This window comes from Melanerpes formicivorus, unplaced genomic scaffold, assembly GCF_026170545.1.
Source record: "Melanerpes formicivorus ecotype bairdi unplaced genomic scaffold, bMelFor1.0.p_v2 SCAF_141, whole genome shotgun sequence".
In the NCBI taxonomy this organism is placed as follows: Eukaryota; Metazoa; Chordata; class Aves; order Piciformes; family Picidae; genus Melanerpes; species Melanerpes formicivorus.
This window is the reverse complement of record NW_027142493.1, coordinates 653,698-671,313: the sequence shown is the minus strand read 5'-3', so window position 1 is coordinate 671,313 and position 17,616 is coordinate 653,698.

The window sequence follows — 17,616 nt, the reverse complement described above, 5'->3', positions numbered from 1 at the left end:
AGGAGAGGTGCTGCAGGCCATCATCTTCATAGCCTCCTCTGGACCCCCCCTCCAGCAGGGTCCATAGCTCTTTGGAGCTACTCTTTAGCTACAGCTACTCCTCCTTACACACTTCTGAGGTTTTTTGCACAGGCTCTGAATCTAAGCATTAGTCACTGCCTTGACACAAGCTGGGCGCTGCAAGGGTTTCTGGAGCTGAGCAGTTGCTTTGTGCTCTCATACTTCCTTCTAGGAAGAGCGAGAGCAGAAGAGCACTCAGAAGAAACACACTAAAAAGCGATGAGTTTGGCATTTCAATAGTCAGTGTGATATTTTGGCTGTGCCTGAAGAGCAACATTTACAGAGCATAGATGTCTAAATCACTTTTCTATATGGTTTCTTCAGAGGTTGCTTGCTGAAAATGATTTACTGTTCCAGATGCCTCCAATACCCCCAGGATATCGACTGGCTGGAGAGGGTTCAGAGCACGACAGTAAAAGTGATCACTTGATCACTTAGTGCAGATGTTTTGATTCACCAAAAAAATAAACCAAAAAAAAAAAAAAAGAAAAAAAGAAAAAAAGAGATGATAAAAAGAGGGAGGAAATCCAGCTCGGGGATGTGCTCAGTGGTGAGATAGAAAGCACACAGCCACACAGCTTGCTCCAAATAGGAATAAACACCACGAATAAACCAAATACACATGGGAGTGTGCAGCAGGGCAAGCAGTGGCACACACAGCTCAGTTTGAGAATAGAATAGAATAGAATAAACCAAACCAGGTTGGAAGAGACCTTCAAGATCATCGTGTCCAACCCATCAACCAATCCAACCCACCCAAACAGCTAACCCATGGCACCAAGCACCCCATCAAGTCTCCTCCTGAACACCTCCAATGATGGTGACTCCAGTTCCAGGAGTTATTCCTCTATAAACCTAACTAAACCAGAGAGAAGTTGAGGTTACGCCTTCAATCAAACAATTCTGCACACACCCACTCAAGAATAGAATAGAATAGAATAGAATAGAATAGAATAGAATAGAATAGAATAGAATAGAATAGAATAGAATAGAATAGAATAGACCAGACCAGACCAGGTTGGAAGAGACCTTCAAGATCATCATGTCCAACCTATCATCCAACACCACCTAATCAACTAACCCATGCAACCAAGCACCCTAATGAGTATCCTCCTAAACACCTCCAATGATGGTGACTCCACCACCTCCCCAGGCAGCCCATTCCAATGGCCAATCACTCTCTCTTTGTAGAACTTCCTCCTAACCTCCAGCCTAAACCTCCCCTGGCGCAACTTGAGACTATGTCCTCTTGTTCTGGTGCTGATTGCCTGGGAGAAGAGACCAACATCTGCCTGTTTACAACCCCCCTTCAGGTAGTTGTAGAGAGCAATAAGGTCACCCCTGAGCCTCCTCTTCTCCAGGCTAAGCAACCCCAGCTCCCTTAGCCTCTCCTCACAGGGCTGTGTTCCAACTTTCTTGCCCTTCTCTGGACACCTTCCAGCAAGTCAACCTCCTTCCTAAACTGAGCGTCCCAGAACTGGACACAGGACTCAAGGTGTGGCCTAACCAGTGCAGTGTATAGGGCAGAATGACCTCCCTGCTCCTGCTGGCCACCATTGCAGAAGATGGCTGTATCCAGCTCTGAGGCGCCCAACACAAGAGAGAGATGGACCTGCTGGGGGGGGGGGGGGGGGGGGGGGGTCCAGAGAAAGCCACAAAGATGATCATTAGGGCAGTGTCAAACTCAGATTAGGAATCCAAACTGACAACTAACCAAACAGCAGTACTGTAAAGGAGGTGATGTGAAGTCTCTAATACTTTTCACTACCTGAATTTAAAAGCAGAAGACAGTATTAGTTGCTATATGTTCTCATGCTCCACAGATCATCAGAGGCTTCATGGAAATCATTTTTTCCTACACAAACACGAGTCCATGCAATGAATAGAAGGCTGCATTAAATACAAATAATTAAAAATATACAGCATTCATAAATGCTCTCTATTTAGGTTTTTTTTTTTGTTTGCCCTTATTTTCCATAGCTGAGCAACTCCACAGAAGGAACACCAAGATTTGACATTGACCTTGATCAGAGGGCTGGAGCAGGTCTCATATGAAGACAAGCTAAGAGAGTTGAGGCTGTTCAGCCTGGAGGAGGCAAGGCTCCAGGGAGACCTTAAAGCTGTGTTCAGTATCTGAAGGGGACCTACAGGAAGGCTGGGGAGGGACTTTTAGAAGGGCTTGTAGGGCTTGAAGGACAATGGTTTGAATCTGCAGTGGGGTAGACTTAAGTTGGACATTAGAAAGAAGTTCTTTAGGATGAGAGTGGTGGAATACTGGAACACGTTGCCTGGGGATGTGGTTGAGGCCCTGTTCCTGGAGACATTGAGGATCAGACTTGATGTGGCCCTGAGCTGCCTAACTGAGTTGGAGATGACCCTGCTGACTGGAGGAGGGTTGGACAAGATGACCTTTGAGGGTCCCTTCCAACCCAATGCAATCTGTGAACCTGTGATCTCTCTGACAGGGGCCACTAGGAGGTGTACTGCAATCAGCACCCATCCCTGTCCTGTGGGAGCAGATAATGTTGTTTGCAAAGATTCAAACACAGAGCTCATTGTGATCAATGCAATTTTGTTACCAGATCCTCAGGAGTGAAAAATAAAACCACATTTACTCAAACAACAAATATTGGCAGGGCTTCTGAAACAGGCCAAGGGCTTATTGAGAAGAATATTGATTGAGCCAAGAAAACATCAAGCAGTTATAAAAGTTTAATCATACTCTCATTCAAGCCTGCCTTCAGTGCCAGGAATTCAAATTCTCCCATCTCCTGGGGACAGAAGATACATTTCCATAATGTTCTGCAACTTCCAACACTTTGCATCTGTCCAGGATAGTGGAATTATTCATTGCAAATGATTTAGCTGTGATTTAGAACTCTTTCTGCTCTGAGCATACAAATGGTGCAGCAACAAGCTGTGATTTTGGGACTGTTTCTCCTTGGCAGTGATTTAACAAAGAGCTGGGCAAACCAGATTCAGCCCAGGAGGTATTTTTTTTTTTTGAAGTGGTCAAAATAAATGTTTGGTCTGCACAATTCACCAACATATGCCTGGTCACTCAAACCAGATGAAGTAATAATGACTCTGCAGCTGGGGGAAAAAGCTGAATTTGGTTAAAAGGATGTGGCTGTGTCCTTAGTGTAAAATGGCTCATCACGTGTGGAGCTGCCTGAGAGAACTTCTCTGAGCAGAGAATCATAGAATCCTGGAATCACAGAATGGTATTAGGTTGGAAGGGATCTTAAAGACCACCTAGTTCCATCCCCCCTACCAATGGCAGGGACAGCTTCCACTGTCACTCAGGTGACTCATGTGACCAGGTCTAGGCTAGGCCATTCAAGACCTCGTCCATCCTGGCCTTGAACACCTCCAGGGAGGGGGCATCCACAACCTTTATTATTAGAATAACCTTTATTAGAATAAACCAAACCAGGTTGGAAGAGACCTTCAAGATCATGTCCAACCCATCAACCAATCCAACCCACCCAAACAGCTAACCCATGGCACCAAGCACCCCATCAAGTCTCCTCCTGAACACCTTCAATGACGGCGACTCCACCACCTCCCCGGGCAGCCCATTCCAATGGGCAATCACTCTTTCTGTATAGAACTTCTTCCTAACATCCAACCTGAACCTCCCCTGGCGCAGCCTGAGACTGTGTCCTCTTGTTCTGGTGCTGGGTGCCTGGGAGAAGAGACCATCATCCACCTGTCTACAACCTCCCTTCAGGTAGTTGTAGAGAGTGATAAGGTCACCCCTGAGTCTCCTCTTCTCCAGGCTGAGCAACCCCAGCTCCCTCAGCCTCTCCTCACAGGGCTGTGTTCCAAACCCCTCACCAACTTTGTTGCTCTTCTCTGGACTCGTTCCAGCAAGTCAACATCCTTCCTAAACTGAGGGGCCCAGAACTGGACACAGTTCCTGGGCACCCTGTGCCAGTGTCTCACCACCATCACTGTAAAGAATTTCTTCCTATTGTCCAGTCTAAATGTACCAGCTTCAGTACATTCCCTCTTGTCCTATTACCACGAACCTTTGTAAATAGTCCCTCTCCATCTCTCCTGTAGCTCCCTTCAGGTCCTGGAAGGCTGCTATAAGATTTCCCCAGAGCTTTCTCTTCTCAGAGCAGTTTCTTTTGGCACAAGTTCTGGGTCTGGTCACAATATGTGGGTATAGAAGCTGGTAATGGTTTAAGAGCACAGAAGCTAGTGCTTGCCAGGAGAGAGGAGGAAATGGATTCTGTGGGCTACAATTGTGAAAATTCATATCTAAGTTAACCTCACTGCTGTGGAGGGAAAAAAAGACAACAGCTATGCCTGTGCTCTCCATCACTTCATCCAGGATTTAGTGTTCTACATCACTGTGTTCCATTAAAGTGAAAGATCCAGGTCACTTTCTGGCCCAATACACCCAAATACTTTATAGAGAAAAAGAAGATAGTGCTTTGCACCTGCTTTCTGCCTCTCTCTTATGATGTGCAAGGTTAAGATTTATTTGCATAGACATTTCTCTGTCTTTAGAAAAGGTCTGGTAGGGTGGACTCAGGTCTATACTGGGAGGTGAGGAGTGAAGCCATTGCAACAAGGAGGTGGGTGCTGGGAGGAAGGAAAGTTGCTGCTGGTCAAGGGATTGTGTCTATCAATACATTTTAAAGGTGGTACCACAGATAGCAGCACATCAGAAAACAAAAGCTGATCAGGAATCATTTACAGACAGAGATTAGGATAACTTTTAGAATGGAAATTAGAGCTGGAGTTCTAGATCTCACTGTGTCTGGTCACTGCACTGAGAGGCTGAGAGAGTTGGGGTTGCTTAACCTGGAGAGGGGGAGGCTCAGGGGAGACCTTATTGCTCTCTACAACTACCTGAAGGGAGGTTGTAGCCAGGTGGGGGTTGGTCTCTTCTCCCAGGCAAGCAGCACCAGAACAAGAGGACACAGTCTCAAGCTGTGCCAGGAGAGGTTTAGGCTGGATGTTAGGGAGAAGTTCTTCAAAGAAAGAGAGATTGGCCATTGGGATGTGCTGCCCAGGGAGTGATGGAGTCACCACCACTAGCGGTGTTTAGGAAGAGACTGGATGGGGTGCTTGGTGCCATGGTTTAGTTGGTTAGATGGTGTTGGGTGATAGGTTGGACTCGATGATCTCGAAGGTCTCTTCCAACCTGGTTAATTCTATTCTATACTGAGGTTACAGTGAAATTGATTCTCAACAAAATCTTCTTGACCTACAAAACCTGAATAAGAAAACAAACCTGAAAAATAAACTTGAGTAAGCTTGCCTTTATCTAAAAAAGAGGGAAAATCAACTTGTGTGTATCCATGGTTTCCTGCACTCTCTTTGGTGTCACAGAAACATGTGGGGATGGATCTGTATCCAAACACTATAATCTCCTAAACTCCACAAACACCAACACCATCTGTGGCAGTTTTTACTGCAAATCATCACATGTGGAATGCTTCTTACAGTCTGATGAGCAGGGCCTTGTCATGGGAATAGTGTCACAAGGCCTCCATGCACCATGGCTTTCATTTCCAGATGTCTCTGCTTTAGATATGTACAAGAAGATGCTTTATTCTCTCTCTCCAGTAAACAGGAAAGTTATCTTCCCAGTGCTCATTGAATGCCAATGCAAAGCAGAAATGAAAGAAGTCAAAATAAGCAGCAGGAGTAGCACATCTGTCAGCAAACAGTTTTCTGCAGCACAAAGCTACTCTCCAGATGCCAGAAAGCCATTTTTATCTCTCAGGGGCTGATTCCCTCTCCCTCAAGCTTCCAGAAATACTTGGGACAAGTAGAAGAAAGTAGAAAGTTGGTTACTAGCTGACCCTGCCGTTAGAGCCTAGCTGTACATGGCACTTTGGGACATAGTTTCGTGGCCATGGTGTTGTTGGGCTGATGGCTGGACTCAATGATCTTAGAGGTCTTTTCCAACCAAAACAATTCTATGATTGTGTAGAACAATAAAAGAACTTTCATTAGAAGAGAAACTTTAACCACCCTGACAATTAGCAAAGCTCACCCCGCTGCACAGAGTGAATGTGAAGGCCATGAGTCTTTCCAAGGTGAAGGTGGTGACAAAATGTTTAACCATTCTCAGTGCCCATCCATCTTAATTCAAACTTACCTCCCTGTGATGATGACACAGGCAGCACAGCTTCTTGAGACAGTCCCAGCTGGCATCTGCATCAATCTTGTCAGGAATGACACTGCTTGAGAGCATATTTTTTCTCCTCCATGCAGGGCTTTGAAGCAGAAGCATTCTGGTGGCATCCCCTTGGATCATCCCTCAGCACTGCCTCTTAACCACTCAAGTATTTTCTAGGTTGGGTCTACAACATCAACTATCACTGACCTTCCTTTTTTCCCTTCCTGGTCTCTATTAAACTAGCAATAAATTTTCCAGGTCAACTTACATGGTACCTTCATGACTGCAACACATTGCCACCATCATATTGTTTCAATGCAAGACTCTGTAGGAGGGTCACACTTGGCAGGTTTCCCTGGTGCCACCTGATTTCACTTGATGAGCAGATGTCAAATTCAGAAGAGTGATCCATGAGGACTTCATCTCAAGCATCTGGGTATTAAACTGGGCTTAAATAGGCCAAGGAAATTTGATTCTCTTACTAAAAAACTTAGACTCTTATGAATAGTCCCAAACACAGGTGGAGTTAGCGTATGGAAATAGTTTTGGAAATGGTCATAGAATCCAAGAATCAATAAGGTTGGAAAAGACCTCAAAGATCATCAAGTCCAACCTCTCACCCAACACCTCATGACTAAATAAACCATGGCTTCAAGTGCCACGTCCAGTCCCCTCTTGAACACCTCCAGGGATGGGGACTCCACCACCTCCCTGGGCAGCACATCCCAATGGCTAACAACTCTCTCTGGGAAGAACTTTCTCCTCACCTTGACCCTAAACCTCCCCTGACACAGCTTGAGACTATGTTCTCTTGTTCTGGTGCTGGTTGCCTGGGAGAAGAGACCAACCCCCACCTGGCTACAACCTCCCTTCAGGTAGCTGCAGGTCTCCCCTGAGCCTCCTCTTCTCCAGGCTAAGCAACCCCAGCTCCCTCAGCCTCTCCTCACAGGGCTTGTAACAAAACCAGTTGGTGTGGGTAGTTAGCAGTTATTTTTTCAGAGCCTGTAACTTTTATTTGTTTATAAGCAAGAAATCCAAACCACAGCTGTTCCCACATAGCCACCTTGCTTAGATTGGAGCATTTTATGTGTCACAAAGCAAGCTCTGAAGGACATCACCCTCTTTGGCTCTAAATACATAAGAAAGTTAAGATGAAGACAAAGTGACTGTTTAAGTGTGAGAAAACGGATATTGACAAAGATGTATTCGTGTGCCAGTGATGAATAACTACAAGAACCTGAAACTCCAACCACCAGCAGCCTCATACATCACTCCTTTTTGTTGAGATGTAAAAGATTCAAATGTCAGAACTAGAATGTCAGAACTGGAATGTCAGAGCTGTTTATAATGTCAAGTGATGCACATTGCATACTCATAGGATATCACCGAATCAATAAGGTTGGAAAAGACCTCAGAGATCATCAAGTCCAACCTAGCACCCTACACCTCATGACTAACTAAACCATGGCTTCAGGTGCCACATCCAATCCCCTCTTGAATACCTCCAGTGATGGTGACTCCAACACCTCCCTGGGCAGCACATTCCAATGGCCAATTACTCTTTCTGGGAAAAACTTTCTCCTAACATCCAGCCTAAACCTCTCCTGGCACAGCTTGAGACTGTGTCCTCTTGTTCTGGTGCTGGCTGCCTGGGAGAAGAGACCAACCCCCACCTGGCTACAACCTCCCTTCAGGTAGTTGTAGAGAGCAATAAGGTCTCCCCTGAGCCTCCTCCTCTCCAGGCTAATCAACCCCAGCTCCCTCAGCCTCTCCTCACAGGGCTGTGCTCAAGACCTCTCCCCAGCCTTGCTGCCCTTCTCTGGACATGTTCAAATGTCTCAGTGTCCTTCTTAAGCTGAGGGGCCGTCTTGAAGAGGGTAGGTTTGGACTGGATATTAGGAAGAAATTCTTGGCAGTGAGAATGGTGAGAGACTGGAGCAGGCTGCCCAGGGAGGATGTGGATGCCTCTTTCCTGGAGGTGTTCAGTGCCAGGTTGGATGAGGTTTAGAGCAACCTGGCCTAGTGGGAGCTGTCCCTGCCCATGGCAGGGGGTTGGAACTAAATGATCATTAAGGTCCTTTCCAAGCCAAACCATTCAATGAATCTATGCCAGAATGTAGGAAATGGATAAAATGTGTTGCAGGACTGAGAGAGAATCAGTCCAAGCAGACCCAGAGAGAACTCTGATTTTCCCTTTGCAGACACTTCATGTAGTTCCATTCAGCTCACAAAATTAATCTTTATAAAGTAAGGTTGAGTTGGTTTCAGCCTAGTTTCCTAGGCAAATGAGACATAGGAGGTCATGCCATCTGCAGATGCCACCTCTGCACTCCCAACAGCTACCAGATTCAGAGCAATCACAACCACGGTTGTGAGAAGGTCACAGTCTCAGAGAGACTGAGTTGCTAACAGCTTTTGCTCAGGTATCTGGGCAGGGCAAAGATTCCCAAATGAGACCTCCTTGTCAGGGAGAGGCAGGAAGATTTAGCTGTTAAACAGTCTGCCTAGCAGGTGCCAGCAATCCCACCAGCAGGAACCAGTCACCACACCTCTTACCTTTTTTCTCATACAGCTGTGGCAAAGAACTCAGTGAAAACACATAGTTGTGAACAGGAGGACATACAGGACAAAGGGCACACATCTCTGGGGAAACAGAATGCTTACCAAATGATTTGGTTTTAGCTGTTCTTTGAACATCTAATTTTACTCTACAAAGATAAGATTTCATTCCAGCCCTCTCTCGTCCTGCCCCGCGGCTTGTGGCTCCTCCTCCTCTGCAGGAGCTCCCTCTGGGCAGGAGGGATGTTGGCACTGCCGTGGCTGGGATGTGGTTTTGTTCTTCAGAAGCAGAGTCCCAGAGCATGGGCTGTGGAGCCCCGGGAGCAGGGGAAGAGGGCAGAGGTTGCTCCGAGCTGGGCTCTGTGTGCAGCGGGAGCTGCTGGAGAGACGAAGGCTGCCCCTGCTGTGAGCGCAGCAGGCAGCGCTGTGCAGCCGCAAGGAGGCCGTGGGGACGAGGCTGTCAGATGCCCTCTCGGTAGGTTGCTGTGGAGCTGGGAGACCGGGAAGGGTGGTGTGGGGGTGCTGATGCTGGGCAAAGATGCTCTGCTAGGCACGGTCCAAGGAGAGCAGGATTCTGCAGACTCTGAGTGGAAACGTAAATGTGAGCAGGCTGGAAGGTGAGGTGAGCCAACTGCACAAAGCGCTCCGGGAAACGAGAGAGGCTTTGGGCAAGGCAAAAAGAGCACTGAAGAGGACGGCGAAGGAGCTGGAAACTGAGCAAAAGAGGCCACGGGTCTTGATATGACTACAGATTCTCTACCACAATAAACTATTTCATCCTGGGAGGAGGTGGCTCTGTGTTTCCATCTACATCATGGGAAACTAAACCAGTTGTGCTGCTGGAGACACCTGGGTATCCCAGGCTCTCACATCACACTATGGGCCCCCCTTGCTTGCCCTCCCTCACTCTCTGCACAGTTTCCTGATATGATTTCATGGTGGGACCCTTGTCCTAGGGACAGTTTTGCCTGATGAGAAATTCCAGGTGGGAAAGGGGAGGAAAACACCCTTAGCTTCATCAAAATGCTGTTAGACGATGGTGAGCCTGCCTGTGTCCCGATGGCCAAGCTGGCCAACAGCATTCTGTCTTGCATCAAGCATTAGTGTGGCCAGCAGGACCAGGGCAGGGATTGCTCCCCCTGTAATCAGCAGTGGTGAGGCAGATCCTTGATTCCTGGGTTAATTTTTGCCCACCCCTCCCCCCCCTACAAGAAGAACATTGAGGTGCTGGAGTATGTCCAGAGAAGGGCAGTGAGGCTAATGAAAGGTCTTGTGAGGAGCATCTGAGGGAACTGGGGTTGTTCTGCTTGGAGAAAAGGAGGCTGAGGGGAGACCTTCTGGCTTTTTACAACTTCCTGAAAGGAGGTTGGAGTCATGTAGGGGCTGGTCTCTTCTCTCCAGTGTCAAGTTTTGGTGAAGACACATTATGATGATGCTGAATCTTGTCCCAGCTTGTGGACAAGTTCCCCCTCCTTCAGGAGGAAGACGAAAGCCAAGGCATTAGCCAGGCCAGCATGCAGCCAGCGCATGCAGTGCTCGTGCTGACACCAAGTATGGGCATAAGCCTAGCTTCACGCTTTCTATAGGCTGAAGCCAGTTGTTTATGAGAGTGCCCTTTGGTGAAGCCCAGCCTTGAGGAATCTATAAGTATCACCCCAGTTGGTAAAGAAGTTGCCCCCTCTTTCACTTTGTCCCTGTGCTTGCTCGAGAGAGCAACTCTCGAGCTGCAGCCTCTGCCATTGAGCTTATTGTTGTTAGCTTCTGTTATACATGCACGCATACTGAAAGCCTCTGCATCGTGAGAAGCACAGAGGGAGGACCTCAGCATCGCTACAGCCAGTCGTACCGACCAGGAGAGCCCACAGTGCCACCGGAGGAGTGGACCCACCCCCGAGGGTAAGATCTGCCCAGTTGCTGGGGAGAAGGGACTTGATCGAGACTGAGTCCACATATGCCTAGCCCCGCCGTAGCGGGAGAGGAGCCGCCACGTGTGCCGCTCTGAGCCCTGTGAACCCCAGGGAGGACTAAAGCATTGTTCGTGCCTATACTGCACCGAATCCGGGACCACTCCGAGAGTCCCGCTGTTCCTTTAAGCTCAGTAAACGAGAATCCGCCGCCTAACGCAGCCGCATTCTCTCCCCGAGGCTGTTTGCATCAGCCCTGAGAATCGCCGTGGTTGGGCTGACCCCATAGCTTTGCTTGCTGCCGCGTCATCCGAGCCCGCCTACCGGCAACTGTCGCCCCACCCTGTCGTGCGAGCCGACTCCGAGGGCTGACCCCACGGGCCGACCCCGACCAGGACCGATCCCTGCTGTCTGGAGGGAATCGACCGAGTCCTGAAGGGAACCTGCTTCCGCGCTAAGTCCAGGTTTCATTATTCCCTCTTCCCTGCTGTGAAGAGAGGAAACCATAACCCAACGCCGCCGTGCAACTCGACTAGGAACCAGTCCAGCGGCAGCCGTCTGCCGGCCCCCCACCTTGCTACAAACAACAGCTACAGAGTATCGTCCACGTGCTTTCCATCCACTAGCACTCGGTTCAAAGTATCCGCGTCCAGCAGAGTAAGCGCTGACGCTTAGAAAGATTGTAATATTGCTGTGTAGAGCCAGAAGCCGCCCGCGTCCCGCCGAGTCGCCATCTAGTGGCCAAGCGGCGGAACTGCACCCTTTGCTATGTAAATATAGAAAGGGTCTATAGATAGTTCAATTAAGTCCTAGTCATAACATTAAGCCACTTGTGGAATGTATTTCACGACCGTGCGCTAGAACATGTATATAAGTTGGTGATTCATCGGTTATTAATCGTTTGATAGTTAATAAAAATAATAATTTATTATTAATATTTCATATTAATAAATTTAATCACCTCTTCACCACACACGTTATAGGATGAGGGGATTGGATGTGGCACTTGATGCCATGGTCTAGTAGTCATGAGGTCTTGGGTGACAGGTTGGACTTGATCTTTGAGGTCTTTTCCAACCTTCATGATTCTATGAGAGGAAATGGCCTCAAGTTGCAGCAGGGGAGGTTTAGACTGGAGATGAGGAAAACATTTCTTCACTGAAAGGGTTCTCAACCACTGGCACGGGCTGCCCAGGGAGATGGTTGAATCCCCATCCCTGGAGGGCTTTAAAAGGCACAGTGCTGTGGTGCTGAGGGCCATGGTTTAGCACCAAACTGGGTAGAATTAGAGCATGGTTGGACTCTATGATCTTAAAGGTCTTTTCCAACCAAAACAATTCTGTGTAATTGCACAGCCCCAGGAGCTGCCACTTGACAGGACATGCAAGAGCTGCAGGGGCTGTGAGAAAGCTATCAGGTCTGCAGTGCTGCTCCTGCTGCTTCCACGTGGTCGATGCCATTTTGGTTGTGTTTAAATCCTCACGTGTGCCACGAGGTATGGGGATCAGTGAGTCATTATGAAATCTGATTTTTATAAGCATCTATTGCAGGTCTGTTGCCCTAGGGAATTCTGGAGTCCCCCCCCTGCCCCTTGTTGTTTCTGGATTTTTCTGTACACAGTGTTTGAATTGTTACTTGTTCCTGCTGGTGAGAGATCTGGCCCACGACCGAATATCTCGAACCTGTAAATAGGTTTTATTTAGTATTTACCATGGGATTTTTATGATTAACAAAGTTATTAACATTTGTGTCAATCGTTGCGCCTATTGGATATCAAATAGCCTTTTCACCGATCATAACACACAAGAGCCACCTTTCTTTCAGATCTCCTACTCCTGGGCCCCAAATCCCCTCAGTCTGGGATGTGGGCTGCAGGGCTGCTCAGCAGTGGTGAGTGATGGACACAAGCTGGAGTGAAGGGGGGACTGTAAAATAAGAATGGGTGAAGCTGAGTGATCACAAGCCTGTGTCTGGCTGAAGCTGTAGAGCTGTGTGGCAGCTCAGCTTCAGCATTCTGGGCCCCTCGGTTTAGGAAGGACATCGAGACACTTGAAGGTGTCCAGAGAAGGGCAACGAGGCTGGGGAGAGGCCTTCAGCACAAGCCCTATAAGGAGAGGCTGAGGGAGCTGGGCTTGCTTAGCCTGGAGAAGAGGAGGCTCAGGGGAGACCTCATTGCTCTCTACAAGTACCTGAAAGGTGGTTGTAGCCAGGAAGGGGTTGGTCTCTTCTTCCAGGCAACCAGCACCAGAACAAGAGGACACAGTCGCAAACTGCACCAGCCTAAGCTCGAGGTGAGGAGAGAGTTGTTAGCCATTGGAATGTGCTGCCCAGGGAGGTGGTGGAGTCACCATTCCTGGAGGTGTTCAAGAGGAGATTGGACGTGGCACTTGGTGCCATGGTCTAGTCATGAGGTCTGTGGTGACAGGTTGGACTCATAGTTTCATAGTTTCATTCAGGGTTGGAAGGGACCACAAGGATCATCTAGTTCTAACCCCCCTGCCATGGGCAAGGACACCCTACACGATCAGGCTGGCCAGAGCCTCATCCAGCCTGGTCTTAAACACCCCCAGGGACGGGGCCTCGACCACCTCCCTGGACAACCCATTCCAGGGCTTCACCACTCTCATGGTGAAGAACCTCCTCCTCACATCTAGCCTGAATCTCCCCACCACACAATGATCCTTGAGGTCTCTTCCAACCTTGGTGATACTGTGTCACTTAGCATCTTCAAGACTTGGCTGCTTTCTCCAAAGTCAAAGTGAATTTCAGGGTAAAGAGAGATTTTTTTCCAGTCCATCATTCTAGGGGGCATCCTTCCTTTGTTGTTTCTTATCCCAAAATTCATGAAAACCAGAGGGCTGGAACCCCTCTACTATGAGGGCAGGCTGAGAGAGTTGGAGTTGTTCAGCCAAGAGAAGGCTCCAGGGAGAACTTAGAGCAGCCTTTCAACACTCAAAGTGACCTATAAGGAAGATGGGGACAGACTTTTTAGCAGGGCCTGCTGTGACCAGGCAAGGGCTGATGGTTTTTCACTGAAAGAGAGGAGATCTAGACTGGATATAATGAAACATTTTGCATTGAGGGTGGTAAAACACTGGTCCAGGCTGCACAGAGAGGTGGTACATGTCCCACCCCTGAACATATTCCAGTTCAGGCTGGATGGGACTCCGAGCAACCTGATCTAGTAGATTACAGAATCACAGTACCAGGTTAGAAGGGACCTCCAGAGATCATCAGGTCCAATCCACCTGCCAAAGCAGGATCACCTAGGGTAGTCTGCACAGGAAGGCATCCAGGTGGGTTTGGAAAGTCTCCAGAGAAGGACACTCCACAACCTCTCTGGGCAGCCAGCTCCAGGGCTCTGGCACCCTCACCATAAAGAAGTTTCTCCTCATGTTGAGCTGAAACCTTCTGTGTTCAAGTTTGTATCCATTGGTCCTTGGCTTATTCCTGTGCAGCACCCAAAAGAGCTTGGCCCCCTCCACTTGACACCCATCCCTCAGATAATGAGAGACACTGATCAGATCCCCTCTTAGCCTTCTCTTCTCCAGACTAAACAGCCAGACTAAACAGCTCTTCACAGGGCAGATGCTCAAGTCTCCTAAGCATCCTCATGGCTTTCCATTGGACTGTCTCGGTCAGGTCTCTGTCTCTCTTGAACTGGGGAGCCCAAAACTGGACACAGGATTGCAGCTGTGGTCTCAGCAGGGCAGTTTTGTATCATCAGGAACTTGCTGAAGGTACTCTCAATCTCCTCATCCAGGTCATTGATAAAGATATTGAACAAAGCTGGGCCCAGTACTGATCCCTGGGGAACACCACTGGCCACAAGCCTCCAAGCTGACTCTGTGTCACTGATGGCAACCCTCTGAAATCTGTTACTGAGCCAGTTTGCAATGCACCAATCATCTGTGCCATATTTCTTGAGCTTTTCTTTGAGGATATTATGACAGTATCAAAACCTTTACCAAAGTCAAGGTGTATGACATCTACTGCTCTTCCCTCATCTACCCATGTGGTCACTATGGTTTCATAGAAGATGTCCCTGCTCAGTGTGAGGACGGAGGAGTAGCTGACCCTTAAATGTCCCCTCCAATGCAAAGCATAGTAAGATTCTGGCTCAGGGCCATCCCAGGCACTGATACAGGCTGGGCAGGGACTGGCTTGAGATCAGCCCTGAAGAAAAGGCCTTGGGGGTGCTGGTGGATGAGAAGCTCAACAGGAACCAGCAGTGAGCACTTGCAGCCCAGAAAGCCAAGCAGAGCCTGGGCTGCATCAAGAGAAGCATAGCCAGCAGGTCGAGGGAGGTGATTCTCCCCCTCTACTCTGCTCTGGTGAGACCCCACCTAGAGTACTGCATCCAGTATTACAGGATGCATTACAGGACAGATCTGGAGGTTCTGGAAGGTGTCCAGAGAAGGGGATGATCAGAGGGCTGAAACTCTTCTGCTATGAGGACAGACTGAGGGAGTTGGGGCTGTTCAGTCTGGAGAAGAGAAGGCTCGGAGGAGACCTTCTTGTGGCCTTCCAGTATCTGAAGGGGGCTACAGGAAAGCTGGGGAGGGACTTTTCAGGGTGTCAGGGAGTGATAGGACTGGGGGGAATGGAACAAAAATAGAAATGGGGAGATTCAGATTGGATGTTAGGAAGAAGTTCTTCCTCATGAGGGTGGTGACACACTGGCACAGGTTGTCCAGGGAGGTGGTGGAAGCCTCATGCCTGGAGGTTTTTAAGGCCAGGCTGGATGTGGCTGTGAGCAACCTGCTGTAGTGTGAGGTGTCCCTGCTCATGGCAGGGGGGTTGGAACTGGCTGATCCTTGAGGTCCCTTCCAACCCTAACAATTCAATGATTCTATGATATTTAGGATTATTCCAGACTATAGCATCTCACCCTACATTTCAAGGTATTGAGGATGATCCTAAATAATGATGGACTTAAAATCTCTCTTTTCTCTGATATTTAATATGAATTTTGAGAAAGCAGCAGTTGAGAGGGTTGAAATTGAGCTGTCACAACCCCCTAGAGCTTCAGACAAATAGGATTATCCTAATTATCTTGACATTTAGAGTGAGAGGCTACAGTCTGAGTCGTTGTGAAAGTCGCTTCATCACCCAAAAGACCAACTTGGGCATATCTCAAGTCAAATTCCTTCTAAATTCAGGAGATTGGCAATACAAAGGAAGATTCAGACCTGCTTGCAGACACTGAACACATCCACCACCTGCAGTTCCTTTCCACCCCACTACCTGCTCAATATGCAACTTGTGCTGCACATGTTGACCAGGGCATGCCCAGGCAGGAAAACTGTTTTCTAAACTTCTGCTCTGTCCAGGGCTTCTCTCCTCATCTGGCTTGGAGAGATTAAAAGTCCACCTCGGTGCTCACCTCTGCAGGTGCTTCCTTCCTTGCTGCAGGGGCCTGCAAGCTGAAGGGGGGTGTGAGCTGGAAGTATCTTTGCATTTGGGGTTGGACTACTTGACCTTTAATGGTCCCTTCCAACCCAGTGCACTTTATGATTGTATGAAATGATGGCTACCAACTCTCTGTAAATCCATGCTTGAGGAGCAGGCCCAAGGTCCTGCCCTGGGGTCACAACAACCCCAAACAAGAGTCCAGGCTTGTGGCAGTGTGACTGAAAAGCTGCCTGGCAGAAAGGGACCTGGGGGTGCTAATGGACAAGCAGCTGAATGGGAGCCAACAGTGTGCCCAGGTGGCCAAGAAAGCCAATGGCCTCCTGGCTGGGATCAGCAATGCTGTGTCCAGCAGGAGCAGGGAGGGGATTGTCCCCTGGGACTCAGCTCTGGTCAGGCTACACCTTGAGTATTGTGTCTAGCTTTGGGCAGCTCAATACAAGAGATATGTGGAGGTGCTGGAGCCAGTGCATAGGAGGGCAAGGAAGCTGGGAAGGGCCTGGAGAATAAATCTGGTGAAGAGCTACTGAAGGAGCTGGGGATGGTTAGTTTGGAGACAAGGAGGCTGAGGGGAGACCTCGTTGATGTCCACGACTACCTGAAAGGACATTGTGGGGAGGCTGCTGCTGGTCTCTTCTCACAGGTGATTAGTGATAGAACCAGGAGGGAAGGGCCTCAAGCTGCAGCAAGGTAGGTTTAGACTGGACAGTAGGAAACATTTCTTCATGGCAAGAGTGGTCAGGCACTGGAATGTGCTGCCCAGGGAGGTGGTTGAGTCCCCAAGCCTGGATGTGTTTCCAGGTGGTTCGGATGTGGTGCTTCGGGATACTGTTTAGGGGTGAACCTTGCAGGGCATCAGTTGGGCTTGATCCTGAGGGTCTTTTCCAACCTGAATGTTTCTGTAATTATATGATAAAAACATCAAACTGACAGTTGCAAAGAATTGGCTTATTTAAGGCGGATTCTACTCCCCAGAGCACCTTGGCCCTTACACATAACTCTTCCCCCCTCACTGCACACTGAATCAAAGCATCTGGTGTCTTCTGAAGCTTTGTAAAAGACTCCAGAGTGACCTTGGCCCCCACACGAGGGGACACACAAGGGGGCCCACGAGGGGACACACAAGGGCATTTCTGGAGGTTCCTTTCAACCCCTAACATCCCGTGATCCTGTGACATTTGAGCAGTTAATTGCACCCCTGCATCTGATGGTGTAAGGGCTCAGCACAGAAAGACATAGACCTGTTGGTGTGAGGCCAGAGGAGGACACAAAAATAATCCAAGAGCAGGATGCCCTCTGCTGTGAGGCCAGGCTGAGAGAGTTGTGGTTGCTCCACCTTGAGAAGAGAAGGCTCTGGGGGGACCCTCTGCTGGCCTGTCAGTACTTAAAGGGGGCCTGCAGGAAAACTGGGAGAGGCTTTTATCAGAGCCTGTTGTGACAGGACAAGGGGTGATGATTTTAAACTAAAAGAGAAGAGATTCAGACTAGACAGAAGGAAGACTTTTTTCTTTTTACAGTGAGGGTGGTGAGACCTTG